This window comes from Manacus vitellinus, unplaced genomic scaffold (genome assembly GCF_001715985.3).
Source record: "Manacus vitellinus isolate BGI_N305 unplaced genomic scaffold, ASM171598v3 scaffold_41_pilon, whole genome shotgun sequence".
Classification (NCBI taxonomy): domain Eukaryota; kingdom Metazoa; phylum Chordata; class Aves; order Passeriformes; family Pipridae; genus Manacus; species Manacus vitellinus.
Genome location: NW_021940545.1, coordinates 2,185,456 through 2,202,310, shown reverse-complemented (window position 1 = coordinate 2,202,310; position 16,855 = coordinate 2,185,456). Strand labels below are relative to the sequence as shown.

At 45.7% G+C, this 16,855-nt stretch overlaps 1 protein-coding gene across 1 annotated transcript in view; it reads right to left on the bottom strand.

Moving 5' to 3' along the window:
* PKNOX2 (PBX/knotted 1 homeobox 2) overlaps positions 1 to 14,680 on the bottom strand; it is a 44,576-nt gene extending 29,896 nt beyond the window's left edge. Inside the window, exons 1-3 of the mRNA XM_029962055.1 lie at positions 14,617 to 14,680; positions 6,016 to 6,167; positions 5,606 to 5,691 (exon numbers count right to left, since the gene is read on the bottom strand). The gene's annotated coding sequence lies outside the window, so the exon portion shown is untranslated. The remainder of the gene's footprint in view (positions 1 to 5,605; positions 5,692 to 6,015; positions 6,168 to 14,616) is intronic.
* Positions 14,681 to 16,855: the final 2,175 nt, after the last annotated feature.

The following is a 16,855-nucleotide window of genomic DNA, read 5'->3' as shown; positions in this document are numbered from 1 at the left end:
TTTTTTTTTCCCCCCACTTCCACCACTTAAATCAATTTAGCTGGTGAACCCCTGACCACAGGCACCCAGATGCCAAAAGGAGCAGAGCATCACCAAACCCCTGCCAAATCCTTCCAGCTCAGCTCAAGGCAATCCTCAAACCTTGGGTGAAAAGGGAATTCTGGGGGGCTGGGGATCGAGGAGGGCAGGAATTGCAGCCAACTCTTGGGGCATTTGCACAGAGGAACGGAAAGGTGAGCAATAAAACCCATAAAGGCTCTTTCATTTCCGGACCCGGCTGTACTTTACGTTTTGGCAACGACTTGAGATCAAAGTATCCTAAATTTCCTCATGAAATAAAATTATTTCAGCTATCATTGAAATGTTGCCATTACGTTGGAAATGTATTTCCCAAAGAGCTTGTGCCTACCTAAAAGAGTCTCAAATTTATAGGCTGCTTTTTTTTTTTTTTTGCCAACAATATATCACATCCTTTTCCCAGTAAAAATAATTAAAGACTTAAGTTGAAAAGTCAGGGGTTTTTTTCCATGTGGTCACTGATGCCTTAAAACATTTTAAAAATCAAAGTATTGTCAGTCACCCACCACCCCTCAGGTGAATATGACCTCCTTGATTAATAAAACACCCATAAAACCGTATTAGAAGTAGGCCTGAATGCAAAAAAAAAAATTTAAAACCTCATTTATGGACTCCTTTTTCAAAGAAAAATGTTAACATTCGATTTGGAAAGCACAACTCTTGTTTCCAAACCAGTTGGAAAAGGGGGATAATTTTTTCTAGCTCATTCAGCAGTTTCTGCCCTGCAGCAACACGTGCGACTGATAGCGGAGGGTTCAACGTGAGAAATCAGAAAAACAACAACTCAGGCTTTTTTTTTCTTCTCCACCTGAAGCTTCAACATTATTAGAGATACTTGAGGGGTTTTTTTCCAGCCATGGAAGGGGTTTTTCTGTATTAAGGGAAGATTGCCTTTTTCCAAAGGGGATTTTTTTGAAGAGGGGTCACTGTGGGATTTGACACGATGCCGAGTCAGTCACAGCTCCCTCCACAGTTTTTTATGTCAGCGTCTTCAGAGAGGACCTGAGCAGGCTGAAGTTTATGATATATGCATTCAGCTAAGTTAAAATGAAGAAATATGGCAGAGCAGGGAGGGAGAAGGTTCTCCAGAGGACCATCCATCTTGCTCGGAGCAGCCAGAACAGGTTCACCCTCGGTGGGTGATGCCAACTCTTGATTGGCCATAAAGTGAATTAAGAGCTACCCTCTTGCTCTTGAACATTTCATTTCTATCCACCAATCTTCACCCTTTTGGCTTGTTTTTACCAACATTCACACGTTACCCTGAAAGATGAACACCAGTTTTCACAAGCTGTTAAAGGAAGTCCCTTATGCCACCCTGAGCTCATTAAAAACAAACCACTATTAACTAGCGGTTAAGATAAAAATAAACTACTATTAAATGGTGAAAACTGGGGGAAAAATCTAATTTTTCAAGACATAAACCATTTCTTGACCATTCCTCGTGTCCCAGGTTGCTTCCAAGCAGGCTCATGTAATGCCTCCTCTGGGGAGATCAGGAGCATTTGTGCAAGACTGTGCCACCAAATAGCTTTAATTTTTTTCAGGAATATTTGGCTGCCAAACTTCCTCTATCCAAACCCAGAAGGTTTTGCACTGGGAGCATCCTTGCTCTCGACCAAGATGATGCATTTTCTAGATGCTGACCTTTGCACCCTCCCCAGCACCCAGTTATCGAGTTATTGCCCCGTAAAAAAAGACAAATTGGTTGTGTGATTCTGCTACAACCATGGGCTAAAGCAGATGGAGATTTGATACTTCTGCAGAATAAACTCTGCATCCCTTTTCTATTTTCCTCCTAAAAGAACAGTTGGTCAATGCATAAGCAATTGGGATAAAAGGGAGAAGGAAACACTGTGTCAGACAATGTCAAAAAACTCTTGCCAAGCACCAGTTTGGAATGTCCCTGGATGGGCCCCTGAGCACAGGGAAAAGGAGCATTTATCTACTTAATACTTTCACCTTGGTATTTAATATTTATTTATTTACTTACTTATTTCATATTTGCAGGTATTTCTTTGCTCTTTGCATTTATATATTTAATATTTCCCAATCCTCCTCCCAGCTCCAGCTCCACAGAAAGGAGGGAGCTGCTACAGTGAATTTCCAATGAGAACAACAATTACCGCTAAATATTTCTCTCCTCTCCAAAGATACCCATCCCTAAAAGGCTCCAGGGATATCTCTGCAACATAAACATGAGAATAAAACCTGCAAGAGCCAGTCAGAGCTTTAGTAGACAAGGTTAATGTACCTTGAACAGCAGCATTAAACAACTTCCCTCTTTTTTTAAGTGGAGAGCTGAGATACCCACATACATTTTAAAGTGTTATTTTTATAGGGGAAGACCATTAAAGCACCTTCCAAAACAAACTGGCACAGGGAAACATCAAAGAAGCTTCTTCAAAGTAACCTGAAAATACTTGCATTTTGTGCAACCCAGCCCTTGGCCCAAGAAAACTTCCCAAAAGAGCAAATTGTGAATTTTTTCACAGGGCATATCAAAAAGCTTTGAAGTGAAGCGTAGCTGAGGAACCCCAGAAATGCAGAAACTTCCTCTTGCTGGACACAAATTATCCAAAAAAAATTCTCTGTTTGCCTTGAAAGTGCTTGTAAAAAAACAGGGAGCGGGTGAATTTTCCAACAGCTCTTCTCTGTGAGCTGCAAATAATTTACATCCAAAATCTTGCCCTGTGCTTTCAACCTTGGTTTGTTTGTGCAGCCCACAAACACCCCGTGACCCACACTGCCATTTTTCATGGTTTTAAATGCAGCTTTAATTGTGATGCCCTTTTGGGGTGTTCACTTTGCAAATCAAAGCTCACGGGCTTCATGCAAATCTTCCAACACTGGCACGAGTAGCAGCAGGTGAACACAGCCAGGAACCTGCTTTTTGGTGGACTTGTAGGACTTGGGGTAAAAGTAGCAGAGCCAACCCAACTGCAGAAACACAGGTGGGAGTGTGCAAAGATTTCCCCACCCCATGGGAAACCCCCCAAAACAGCAATGCCACAGCACACCTAATAAAACCCTCTCCTCCCTTAAATCTGCCTCATTTCTCTCTGTATCCTGCTATCACGCTTGGAAATTTTCACTTTGGGAGAGGGAAAGAAATCCCTCTGGAGCTGGCTGTTTTCCTCTTTCCCATATGGCAGATAAATCAGAACTCCTGACTCGCTGAGTTTCCGCTTCACATCCCTCTCTCACGGTTCTCTGTCTCCTCCCGGTCTTCCTCCTCCATGAATTTCCTTTTTAAAAATGTAAAATTCCCTAAGAGCAGTGACTCTACCAACCAGAAGACAAAAAAATATGGGTTTTATTGAGGCATTCCAGGCTTTCTGGTATCTGCAGAGAGTCGTCCCTACCCGAACCCCGAGCCAAGACACTAAGGATTGCTATGGGAGCCCCTGGATTAATCACCTCAATTGAAACATGTTTCATTTGCCCATTTAAACTCAATTTTTTTGCCATATTTCCAGCCTTGATGACAAAAGAGAAGTTTGAGATGTGACGTGGTGATTTATACAAGCTCCAGCCAGCTGGGGAGTTACAAGGGGTTTCAAACTCCTTTAAAGATGCTTAATAACAGTTAATAACTTCTCCATTTATTCCAAATGGGAGAAAACCTCAGACTGGTCTGACCTCAACACGAGGAGGAAATTGGGGTCAAAAAAGGACTGGAAAGTGTCCATGGTGTGAGATAGATGTGCCAAATTTTTCCACAACACGGTGACAAAAGATATGGCCTGGCCTCTGAGGTGCATCTCCCTGGTCATGTGGGCTTCAGGAGGAGGAAAGCTGAGACAGTTTTGTGCCTGGAAACTGGGGGGAACAACACACAAGGTGGAGAAATCCAAGTGGAACCAAGCTGTTCTCAGAAGAAGTCATCAGGACAGGTAATTTCTATCATTAACCACTTAGAGCAATGCCAGCCTTGTGTTCCAGAAGGTAATTAGGTGGACACCCATCATCACATCTTTCTGTGCCTTTAGTGGGAGGTGCCTAGACCTTGTTGGCACAATTTGTTGAGCTGTTTTCAGTTTGGTCTTCTTGCTGGAGATACTTCCAGGCCAGGTTGCATTTGTGTCCTCAGCAGTCACATGCTCGTGTTCTCCACAGGCTCAGTTTCCACCAAAGAGAACAACACAACATGCCCAAAATAAAGGGCAGGGTACAAAGCCCTTCCATATAATCTTTGCTTGAGTGCAAATGTGCTTTTATACTTGGGCTCAGACAGAGTGAACTGGGGAAGAGCCACTAACTTAAAAATGGGGGAGCTCCCAGCCACAATTCAATAAGGCAAAGTCCCCACAGATGTTAGAGATGATGTTGCAACTACCAAAAACTCTGGCCTTTATAAGGTGGGGATTTCTAGATTTCAGCAGTTTCAGTGGAATAATAAAGATGGACTGAGCAAGGATCAGCACAAGCATCAGGCAGCTCTCATTGAAATACAGATTGAAAAACAGGCATCAAGGCAGGCAGGATCCCCCAAAAAAAGTGGAGGTGACCCCAAGCCCCCACAAACTCAGCAGAAAAGTCATTTCAAAGCGAACCCAACCTCAGAATCAGAACATGGGCGAAATCAGACTAAGGAGGAATCCATCACTTCCTTCATCATGTGGGTTTTTTTGGCCAGGGGAAGGTCACCAGCAAGAATCGGGGCTGAAAGGGCAGCCTGGGGGACACAATCCTGCCCTTATGGGCTGCTCTTTTTATTAAGAGGGACTCTCAAAGGAGACAAGACTCAAAAGAAACCACTCAAAGAAAAGATGCTCTGCTGTGCCGTGGACTGGGCGAAGGTTTTGAGCTTTCCCCCAAGAAACCCCCGCCCTCCATATCACCATTTTGAGCACAAACCAGGCACTTTTGCAGGGCATTGGCAGGAATTGAAGGTGGCACCTCTGTTTTCAGTGACCAAAGATTTCTCTTTGCTCCTACAGGAGGAAATTTGCAGCCAAGGGGGTTTTATTTTCTTTGTCACCTGCCGGGTGCCTCCGGTTTTGGCACAGTGACATTTGTCACCCTGTCAAGCCCTAATTTTAGTGAGCAGGGTTGACCAAAGGACTGTGAGACCCTTGGTTTCATGTATATCTTATTTTAAGCTCTGCATTTCAGTTATTTTTAGCTGGTGACCATTCCTCTGCATTCTACTGCTGGCTGTGCCAAAATTTTGCAGTAATAACAGCCCATATTTCAGAGTATTTTCACAGAAATATATCTGTGTTTTCCTCCAGGCTGGCTATGGCTCGTAGGGCTCTTAACAACATGTTATTGACACTTGAGCTTCAAATCAAGACTCCCTGCACAGACTGATCTCTTAAAAAAATAGTATAAAAGTGTAATTCTCCCCTCACTGCATTTAGGGAAGGGTTGATACAATTTAAGTGTACCAGAAAACAACAGAAATTCCCCCAAATACAGCCATACTGAGGTCATGACTCAACACATCCCACTCAATTAGTATATATAATTGCACAATTAACATGTATAATTGCTTAATTAATATAAAGAGAAGAAGCCTTACTGTTTGTGGGGTGCTCAGGGAGCCACTGCCCTGGAAGTGTCCTCCCACCTTCCCGAAAACTAGATTTTCTGGATAGGAATCACAACCTGGGAAAGCAAAGGATGAAAATGTTTGAATATTGAGAAAAAATGATGAAACAAGAAGGCAAAATATTAAGCAGAGGATGAAGGTCTGCACTAGGAGAGGGCTTTTAGCAGGAGTAGCAAAGCTGTGGTGGGCAAATCCACTCTTAAAGCATTTTTTTTTAAGGATGATGGGGAAGATAAGAGGAATCAAGGAAAACTTAGGTGGGAATATCCCTGGGAGGTGAAGGCAGGACTGATGTCTAAGCTAGAGCAGGGTTTTGCCCCAGTGTGTTTGAACATCTCCCAGAAAGGACAAAAACTAAACCAGAATTTTAGAGGTCGAACCGGGCCGTGTCCAGCAAACGAAGGTGTGCCTGTTGATGGTCTATCCACAGAGGATGGAGCTTGGCACAGTCCTGTCCTGTCCTTTTCAGCTCCTGGGGGATGGTGAGTCCTCGGTGCAAGATCTCACTGAGGGTTACTGCTACAACCCGGGTCTGAAAAGCAGAAAAATGGGAAAAAGCAATGAAATAACATAACTATTGGCCTTGTCCCCATTTCATACTGGCTGTTGCCATTTCCCTGTTAATTATAATCTTTCCTTGAGTGTAAATGTGCTTTTATACTTGGGCTCAGACAGAGTGAACTGGAGAAGAGCCATTAACTTAAAAATGGGGAGCTCCCAGCCACTATTGAATAAGGCCAAGTCCCCACACATGTTAGAGATGATGTTGCAACTACCAAAAATCTGGCCTTTATAAGGTGGGGATCTCTAGATTTCAGCAGTTTCAGTGGAAGAACAAAGATGGACTGAGCAAGGATCAGCACAGCCACCGACACGGGGGTGGTTTCTGCCTGACTGCAAAAAAAAGGAATAAGAGATACAATTCACCAGACCTCGCAATATCCATCACCTCTAGCAAGCCCCTCAGATCTCCAATACCCATCTAATAAATGTCCCTCAGCATACATCACCTCCAGATATTACCTCTCTGTCAGGTGATAAACATCACCTGAGATCTCCAGTATATGTCTGATATATTTATCCTGACATACATCACCTGGTAGAGAGCTCCTCAGACCTCCAGTACAGGTCTGATATATGTCCCTTGACACACATAATCCCTGCCAAGCTCCTCTGATCTTCAGTCTACAGCTGATATATCTACCCTGATCCAAACCAGCTCGAGACAGCTCCTCACCAGCACAGCTCCTCACCTCCTCCTCTGACAGACACAACTCTGATATATGTCACCTGGCTGGAGCTCCTCGAGTCTCCATTATGCATCTGATACATCTGGCCTGGCACACACCACCTCCAGAGAGCTCCTCAGAGCTCTGACAGATGTCTGATATATGTCTCTTGGTACACATCACCCCCAGAGAGCTCCTCAGATCTTCAATATGCATCTGATATACCTACCCTGAAATATATGACCTGTTACAGAGCTCCTCAGACTGTTGATATATGTCTGATATATATAGGTATGTACCCCTTGATGTGCTGAACTGCTGATTTGAATGTATATCTGATATATGCACCTCTAGTTACACATCACCTCTCCAGAGCTCCTCAGATGCTCCTTCAACTCACTACCAACATGTGGAGCACTTCCAGAGATCCTTGGATCCCCAGGATACACCTCAGGGATGCACCTCTGCCACACATTACCAGCAGAGAGCCATGTCTTGTGTGGTGAGGCCAGCTGGGAGATCCATGAGAACTGTTTCCCCCGGCTCTAATTCCATCCCAAACCCCTTGCAACAACACCACAGGCATTTCTGTGCCCTCACAGCCCGTGTCCATCATCTAAGCTGGGAACACAGGTCTGAGAGACGAAGTTGCATGGGAAGTGCTGTTCCTGGAAACCTGGACATCACCAAGGTGGTTGATCAAGGAGAGATATGGAAACAACTGGGTGATTTCAGGGCAAAACAGGGCAGAAACCCCCAAACCTGGAAAACTCGGTGAAAGGGACAAAAGGTCAAGGTACCTCTTGATTTCTCAGGCCACTGAGATTCAGTGACCTCATCTGGGTTACACTCACTGCTCAGAAGGGCCTGAATCCAAAACTCTTCCACCACAACAGCAGGTGAAATATGAGGGTTATTTGTGATAAAGAATTAAGGCTCATCTTGGAGGAGTATGAATGGGCTGACACCAAATACATATTGAGAACCCAGCTGATTTTCACTGGATTTGTCCCGACATCATGATTAAAAAGTTCATGTTTTGCAGCAATCCTTCATCCCTGTAAAGGCTTTTTTCCATCCCACAGGAAAGACTTTTGTCATCTGGGCTTGCTGCTTGAATGAAACGTGAGGACTGGAGGAAAAAGAGCAGACAAATAAAGCTCTGCCAGTGTTAAAAGAGCTCTAGTAGACTGATTTTCATCCTTAGAGGTGATCAGCGCTGAGGTCTTCAATGTTGCATGCACGTAGAGCAAAAATATTGTGCAACTTCTGCACAAATGATGCCATTTTTGTCCCCGTCACCAAGAGCACCAAGAGCCAACCCCACCAGGGACACCTCCCCGAACATCCTTGCAGAGGGAGACAAGTCTTTTTGAGCCGGCGCTCACTTTTAGCGACTTCAAAAGGCAGCCTTTGAAGTTTAGCAGAGGCCTTTGAAGTCCTCCTGATGCAACAGGGAACGGAGGAGATGCCTCCTCCAAGATGCTCCACCGCGGGCGACGCAGGCCAGCGAGACGCGCGGTGTCCCGGGCGCTCGTGGTGTCGCTCAGCAGCTGCCCCAGGATCATAAACCAGACACCATTTCTGGCAAGTCATCAGCCCCCCCCCCAAATGCCCTAAATCCTCATCTAGCTGACCTGAATAGCCTCCAACAGAACAGCAGGGATGGGAGCCCAGTATCCTGGGACCTCAGCCTGTTCCCCCGCTGCAAAAAAAGCCAAGGGCAGCCCTGTTAATAAAGATTTAATGAAGTGTGAGGGAATGATGGTAAAGCTGACATTTAGCAAATCAAAACCCGGGATTTTTGCAGAAAGTCTAGGATTTTGAAGCAAGGTAGATTTTCCCAGCATGTCACTTTGCTTCTTCCAATGTGAGCACACCGTGATGTTTCCAAACCCCACCACGTCAGTGTTGTTTAATTGTGACCATCATTTTTTAATAAATTTAATGCCAGCTCCTCTGATTTAAGTGGAAACCACAAATGGTGAAAATCCCAATAACACTGAGTTTTGCTGGATTATTTTTATACCCCACACAAGCCGTACAGGCCCCAAACTCCACACCCACGGGGCCAACTGAAGAAACCCTGTATGTGAGGAAAACACTATAAATGCAGAAATCAAAGCTCAAATTCCCATTGACCCTTCAAGGAGCTCCAAGAGACGATCACAACCCTCCAAATCCTTTGGCAACACCTGCTGCCATCTATGATGAGGACTATGATAATAAAAGCCTTTGGTGTATTGAGTTTTTCCCCCCACAGTGCAATTTCTGTAGCACCTCCAACTTCTGGGGAAGGGCTGGGGCCAGGTTTTGGGGATGCTCCAGGAGGAATACGGTGTTTTCATCCTCCCCGCTCCCACAAGTTAAAATTGGTGATGCACAAACCCCACTGTTCTTCAGAGAGAGTGAAAGATTGGAGACATGCCCAGACATGTGCAGTATTCCTGCATTTCTGCAAAAGCAAAGCTGCTTTGAGGCAAAACACGGCCGGGAGAGACAAGTCCATCGGCGGAGACCCACCCCAGGCGACTCCCATTATCCAAAGGGATATGGAGGGAAATATTGGACACCCTCAGCCAGGATGTGCACACGTGAACACATCTGGATCCAGGGAACAAAAGCTATGCCGTGCTGATAAATAATGGAAAGGCAAAGTGCCCCACAGAAGCAGCACCACACCGTTCGGCCCCGGGCGAGACGCAGGAAAATTCAGTACCCACGAGGTCTGGAACAGTGGGATTAACAACACATCAATTTTAATGCAGGGTGGCTTGTGCAGGGGGTTTTTTTTTTCCCCCTTTTTCCTTCTTTTTCTTTTTTTTTTTTTTTTTCCTGCTTCACAAACAGCAAAGTGAATGTTTGAGCATCTCGGCGGGGGGTTAATGAGGACTCTGATTAGTTATTCAGATTTGCCGATGCTGCCTACATCCATCCTTGGATGGGGGAATAACAGGAAAGGCTTTGCAGAAAAAGCTCTTAAAGACGACCTGCTTGGCTTTCACAGCTCAGGCAGACACAGGTTTTGAGGGGCTTATGCTACAGGGGTCCCCAAACCTGAAACCCTAGCGCCAACTTTGGGGTGGAAAAGGACATTTTCCCATCATTTGTAGAGGATGCAAAAAGCTGCTGCGTGTTGAGCCATGCCAATTCCTGTAAAGATTCACATTTGGATTTGTGGAGGGTTTTTGCCACGTTTAAAACAAATTCTTGGGTGCTATTTATAAAATTTGTGTACAATTATGATCAGAGGTACGGGACCAAAACTGATGGATGGGCGGATGTAAGGATGCCCAGATGTGAGGATGCACAGATGTGAGGATGCACAGATGCAAGCATGCATATATTTAGAGATGCCTGCATGCAGAGAAGTATGGATAAACAGGCTCATCCTGTGCATCTGATCATATGGATGCAAGGGTGCAGGGATGAACAGGTACATCCATGGGTGAAAGGATACATGGATGAATGCAGGCAAGGGTGGAAATAAGGATGGACCATCCCACAAGCCAACACTGGGCTGCAAAAATGCAACAACTGCATTTTTGCACAGCATCCCACAGAAGTCTAACAGTGCTTTATGTCCTCCTTGCTCCTTGGTCCAGGGATATTTTAAGCAGGTTGATCTCACCTCAGTATCTTAAGCAGATTGAACTGCTGTATTTTGGGGTTTATTTCTGGATTTAGGCTTTTGTTCTTCACCTGCATCAGAACTCAGAAGGGAACCTGAGAAAATAGATGGCAGGTGTCCAAAATGATGCTGCAAAAAAGCCTTAAAGGATGCAGCCAGGGAGGTGTTTCATGGCATTGCAAAGAGGCTCCTCAAAAAATCTAGGCATTATTTTAGGATTCACTCTAGGATTCAGTATTTCTTCATCAAGGAGAAATATCTGAAGGATGGGCAGGGTGGTGACAGCACTCAGTTCATCCCAACAACAAACATCAGCACTTTATTTCTACTTGGATCCAGAGACCCAGCTGGCTCTTGCTTTGAGAATCACACAGCACTCAACAGGAGTTCTGGGGGCTAAACTCCCCAATGTCCATGTCATTCCCCACAACACCTGCCAGGATCTCAAAGGAAAGACAAACTGGAGTTATTCATCCAATTTTGCCAGCTCTGAGGTGCTCCATCCCAAACAGGCTCTTTTCCCCAGGACTACCTCCACACGTGTTGTCTGGGTTTTAAAGGGTGCCTTAATTGTTCTGAATTAACAGCTCCAGCTGGAGGAGCAAACAAGCAATTTGCAGCCTTAAGATAACACCCAAGTGATTTAAGTTGGGGCTTTTAAATTTTTGGTTTTAATGGGAAATCACACTTTTCTGGTTGGGAATGTACCGACCAGAGCTTGTCTAAAATCACCCATTTATCAGGAGTGGCCACAGGAGGAGGTGGGATGGTGGGACAAAAGGAAGAAATGAGAAATCTCTGCATTTGGCTTTACTTTAGAGACAGGAAAAATACAATATATCCTCATCACTGCTGGGCAACCCACCAACTGTAGGAGGGCTAAGGATTATTTTCTTCCCAACACCCCCTTTTTTTTTTATTACATAGAAGTTCACAGAATCCCAAAATGGTTTGGGTTGGAAGGGACCTTAAAACTCATCTCGTTCCAACTCCCTGCCATGGGCAGGGACACCTTCCACTAGCCCAGGTTGCTCCAAGCCATGTCCAACCTGGCCTTGGACACTTCCAGGGATGGGGCAGCCACAGCTTCTCTGGGCAGCCTGTGCCAGGGCCTCCCCACCCTCACAGGGAAGGATTTGCCTTTACATTTTGTTTCAAAATATTCAATCTTTAAAAAAAATCCCAAACAAATCCCACAACAAAAACCCACCAGCAAACTCTTTAACCCTTTGCCCTCTTTCCTCTCTTTTTCCCTTTTCTTTTTTTCACTTGCTGCTAGATAGAGAAGGGAAGGAAAGACCATGATTATTTGTTTGCAAGACTGGATCCTCAACATGGATATGTTAATTTTTTTTAAATTGTCATTTTCACCGCTTTAAATCCCTTCTAATCTCACCCAGGTTGTGGGATTCAAGGAGAAACTCCACCCCTGTTCCCCCACCCTTCTGGTTTTAAGAGGAGTCAGTGGTGCTGGCAGTGAAAAGGACTCCACAAGAAAAGCTTTCTCTGATTACAACCAAGTGACAGCTGCAAAAATTAACCCTGGAACCAGGACAGGTAACAAGAAGAGTTTCCACTCAATCTGGCAGCTGACTCTTGGTTGTACACTTTTGTTATTAATATTGTTACTGCTCTTTTTCTTATCTCATTGGTGTTTCCAGTAAAATGTTCTCCTGTCACCCTGTGATCTTTGCCTTTTGTGTCTCCAATTCCCCTCTCCATCCCGCCACAGGGGAGGGAGAGCATGGTCTGGACAGTCTCAGCAGAAGCACTAAACTGGGAGGTATCAGTCCTAAATCATGACATCACCCCAGCCAAGGCTGATTGGGAGTCAATGCCCATCAACCCCCAACAGTTTTCCAAGAGCATCAAGGTTGGATCCCATCAGATGATGTTGTGGATGGAGTCATGGTCCTCCAGCAACTGCAGAAGTCAGGACAGTTTGTCTTCATTTTACAGGGGAATAAAGGGTCTAACTGTGCCCTGAAGACACAGATGTGTCACAGAAGTGACATCAAGATGCAACGATGCATCCTTGTCTGATGATGGGAGGTACCTCCAAAGCACAGATCCAACGCTGGCGGCCGTGGGACTCAGGCAGCCTTGGATGTCTGGATCCCCCATGCCAAGCTGTGCTACCTGACGACCTCCTGGCTCACATATAAAGTAACAGGAGAAGTCATAAATCTCTTTGGCACCTTCCCTGGGCATGGCAGCCCTTGATAAAAAAACCAAAACTCCAGGAAGGGAGCCTGACACCACACTATTCCCAGGGCACCCTGTTACGCAGATTAATCCTTCTTGATGGAGAATTACAATTAGGGCTCCGTTTTAAGGAGATATCAGCAATCAGATATCTTATCAAATGCCACCTCAATTATTCAAATAATCCCTGGCTCTCAGATTCGGGTGCTGTTTAGGGAAAGCGGTCCGATTAATGTGCTGACACCTCCCCATCACGTCTGACACCCTCAACTTCATGTCTGATTACGGAATTTGCATTCAATTTAATTTTTTTTCCATCTGGAGTAAATGAATAATCCGAGCACCTACCTACCCCAGCCTTAATTACATTTGTTAAATTAAAAACCCGGGATGTGAGAAATTTAAATGCACGGAGCTCCATGGCCAGGCAAACCTGCACGTTCAACCTGCCACAGCCCTGCCAGCTCCCGCTCCAATCCCTCTTCCTTCCCCACAGCCAGGCATCAAAGAAATTACAACTGGAAAACAAAAATTCCCTCTAAACGATGAAACAATGGATGATCTTTTGACATTTCCAGCGCTGTTTGCAGGGGAATGAGATAAAATGTAATAAATTCATATACTTCTGTGTGTTTCTTGGCTCCGGCAGCTAAAATTTCCATCTCTTTATGCAGGAGTCCTGGGGAGCAGAAATCCTTGATAATGCCAAACAATTCGACACTTTATTTTCTCTTTACTCCACACCACGCAGAAAACACAGGCTTCAAGCTGCCAGCTGCTGGGAGTGAAACCAGATGCCACATCCCTTTTCCCAGATGGAGACAGAAACGGCCCCGTCTGGGGGTGCGTGAGCTCCCCTCGCTCGCAGCCCTCCGTGACCCCAGGGCCACTACCAGCACATGGTAAAGCCTCTCACCAAAAAAAAAAAAACCAAAACCAACCCTTTTCAATGGTGCAATTGTAATTTTTTTCACACTCAGCCCCCACAGAATGCCAGGGGAGGTTTGCCCCCCCCAAGCCGTCACATTTACTGATTTTAAAATAAAAAAAAAAGGTGGAAATGAAACCACCAAACTCGATCTTTTTTTCTTTTTTCTTTTTTTTTTTTTTTAAATAAACTTTGCAGAAGCTCTCTCGATTTCCCTTCTTTTGGAGAAGATGGAACTCAAAAGGCTGGAATTACCAGGTGAACTCAAGGTGGTGACAAGAAAAGCGTCCAAATAATTAAAGAATAATTAAACTTAAGTGGAAGATAAAGTATTACCAGCTCAGGCCATTTTGGGGGCAATACGTCATAGACTGAGTGATGGGAAATGTCAAATAAATATATTTGGGTGTTGATCTAGATGTCAGCAGCAATGAAAACATTGAGGAAAGTCTTTTCTTAGCACTCACAAAGACTGAATTAAATAACTTAAGTGTGAGTGAGTGTGATGGCAATAACCCCCAGTCTGAGCCTTGTGAGACCAGTAATAAAACATGGCTAAAAATATCCAGGGAAAGCCACGCTCACAGGATAAAGTGAGACAGGTGAGAACAGAGTCAAAAATAACTTCTCCCTTGCTCCCAGCATGCTCACAACTCAGACACAACATTTCTGCACTCCCAGGAAGCTGGATTTGACTCCCCACCCCCAAAAAATTCCCTGTGGAGGGGTGTAACAGAGCATCAGAGCATCCCCCCAGGCACAGGGGCAGGATTTGGCCATCAGAGCAGGCAATTTGGAAGCAGCCTGACTGATCCACAGCTCCTCATCCTTCCTGACTTCCTTCTGCTTTGTTTTGAGTTAACAGTTATGGTGCCGGAGGAGAAAACATCATGTTTTAGCAATGAAGTCCCCAGCAAGACTGTTTAAAAATTAATTAGTGCCATGCAACATATTAGCGATGAATAGTAATTTTAGCTTTTGTACCTACTTCATTGCCTTCTACATGGTTGTTATTCCAGCTTTTCCATGGTCCTCCCAGCCAACCAGTACCTAATACAGAGTGTACCAAGGAAATTGTTGGTGTGTCTCCTGGACATCCCCAGTTCCACAGCAAACACACCCCCCAACGTGTTCTCTCTGGAGCTTTTAAATAAATTAGGGTCATATTTGCTGAGCTGGCTGGAAGGTTGGGAACCTGGCCTGCTCAGAGGTTCCAAACATCCCAGAATGGCAGTTGTCCAAGGGTATGAGCCTGGCCAGACCCATCCACAGCTCCTATGCAAGGTGGAGGTTGCGGTATGAAGGAGGTTGTGGGTTGTAGCTTCATCCAGGATGGAGGACAGAGATGGGTGGAGACTCCCCCAACCCTGAGGATGGAGAACCTTCAAGGATGGAGATCCCCCTACCCCAAGGATGGAGATCTGCCAACCCCAAGGATGAAGATTCCCCCCCAAACCCAAGGAAGAAGATCCCTATAACCCACAGATGGAGACACCCCCCACAACTCTGAAGGTGAAGATGTTCAAGCCTCAAGAATGGAGCTCCACAAAACACAAGGATGGATCCAGCTAACCTCAAGGATGGGAATCCCTCAACCCTGCAGATGGAGATCACCAAAACCCAAGGATGGAGACTCACAAACCTCGAGGATGGAGATGTGAGTATTGGGACCCCCAACCCTGAGAATGTATATCCCCAAAACTCAAGGACCCTCAGAGCCCTGAGGATGGAGATTCTGCAGACTCCAAGGATGGAGATACCCCAACCCAAGAACGAAGAACTTCCATGGAAAAAGAGACCCCCTCCAGCTATGAGGACAAAGAGCCCCCCAACAACCCAAGGATGCAAACCCCATCTTCCCCAATGCCACAAAGGGCAATCACCCCCTGGGACATCAGTGGCTGGAGTCTTTACCCCACCCCGCACTGAGCAGGACCTGGGGGCACTACTCTGGTCCCATAATGGCCACCTCCCAAACTCCAACCCCAAATGAGCCACCACTCTGCTCCTTCTGGCAGCGAGCGAGGCAGCGGGGACTGAGGAACCTCGCTGTGTCGGCTGCCTTCAGGTGGCTGGGGAAGCTGAGGGGAACCGGCTGGGAACATCTGGAATATATTCATTTTATGGCATGTTTCATATCACAGACAGGTACTTTGAAGCAGTTAAGTAGTAGCAGGGCAGCACGTCCCCATGGGTGGGCTGCGGTTTGCGCTTTCAGCCCGAGCTGCCCCAGCATGACAAAGGGGCTGGGGAGACGGAGCTGACGTTTTCCAAACACAGCTCTGTGCCTCTGGGGGCAAATCCAGGCAGAAATTAAAACCCGAAAGGACAAAAAAAAAAAAAAAAAAAAAAAAAGAAAAGAAAAAAGAGAGAGAAAGAAACCAACCCCTGCGTCTAAGTGGTGTTGATCCCCACATCAGGGTATTAACAGCCCCATCACAAATTGTAAATGACTCAGATAAATTAAATGGCTTAGCAGCTGTGAGGAAAGGCCCTTCGGAAGATTCATTTGTTTCAAGGAAAAGAAATTAGCCGGGAATTTAAAATCTTTTCCAGCAGCTTGACACAGACACCCTGTCAAACCCACATATTGCTGTTCATGTAGCCCTGGGAGGTAGTCGGCCCTGAAAGGAAAAGTCAGAGAATCCCAGAATCCCAGAACGGTTTGGGTTTGAAGGGATCTTAAAGACCATTGAATTCCAAACCCTCTGCCATAGGCAGGGACACCTCCCATTAAACCAAATTTCCCCAAGTCCCGCCCAGCCTGGCCTCGGATATTTCCAGGGATGTTCTCTGGGCAGCCTGTGCCAGGGGCTCACCACCCTCACAGGGAAGAATTTCTTCCTAATATCTAAACCTCCTCTCTTTCAGTTGAGCACCATGAAAGCCCTCTGTGAGCATCCACAGGTGGGGGATGCAGCGGTGCTCCCATTAGCGCGCCGCTAACGAGGCTGCGCCTTCTCCCAGCAAACCTATTAAAAGCCTCAACCCATGAAGAGGTTCTGAAAATGAGGAGATTTGACCCAGAACACCCCCATGCTGAGGGAAAGCTGGCAACTGCACTGCAATTGAAAAGGGGGGACAGTAACATGGGGCAAGAAGTTGAGGTTGCAGCCCTGGGTGCAGTGAGCTGCAGTGATTTACCCCCCAAAGCAGGGAGCCACTGTTTTGCTCCCATATTAATACAAGAAATTCATGCACTAAAGCTCCCTGCCTTTGCAGGCAAA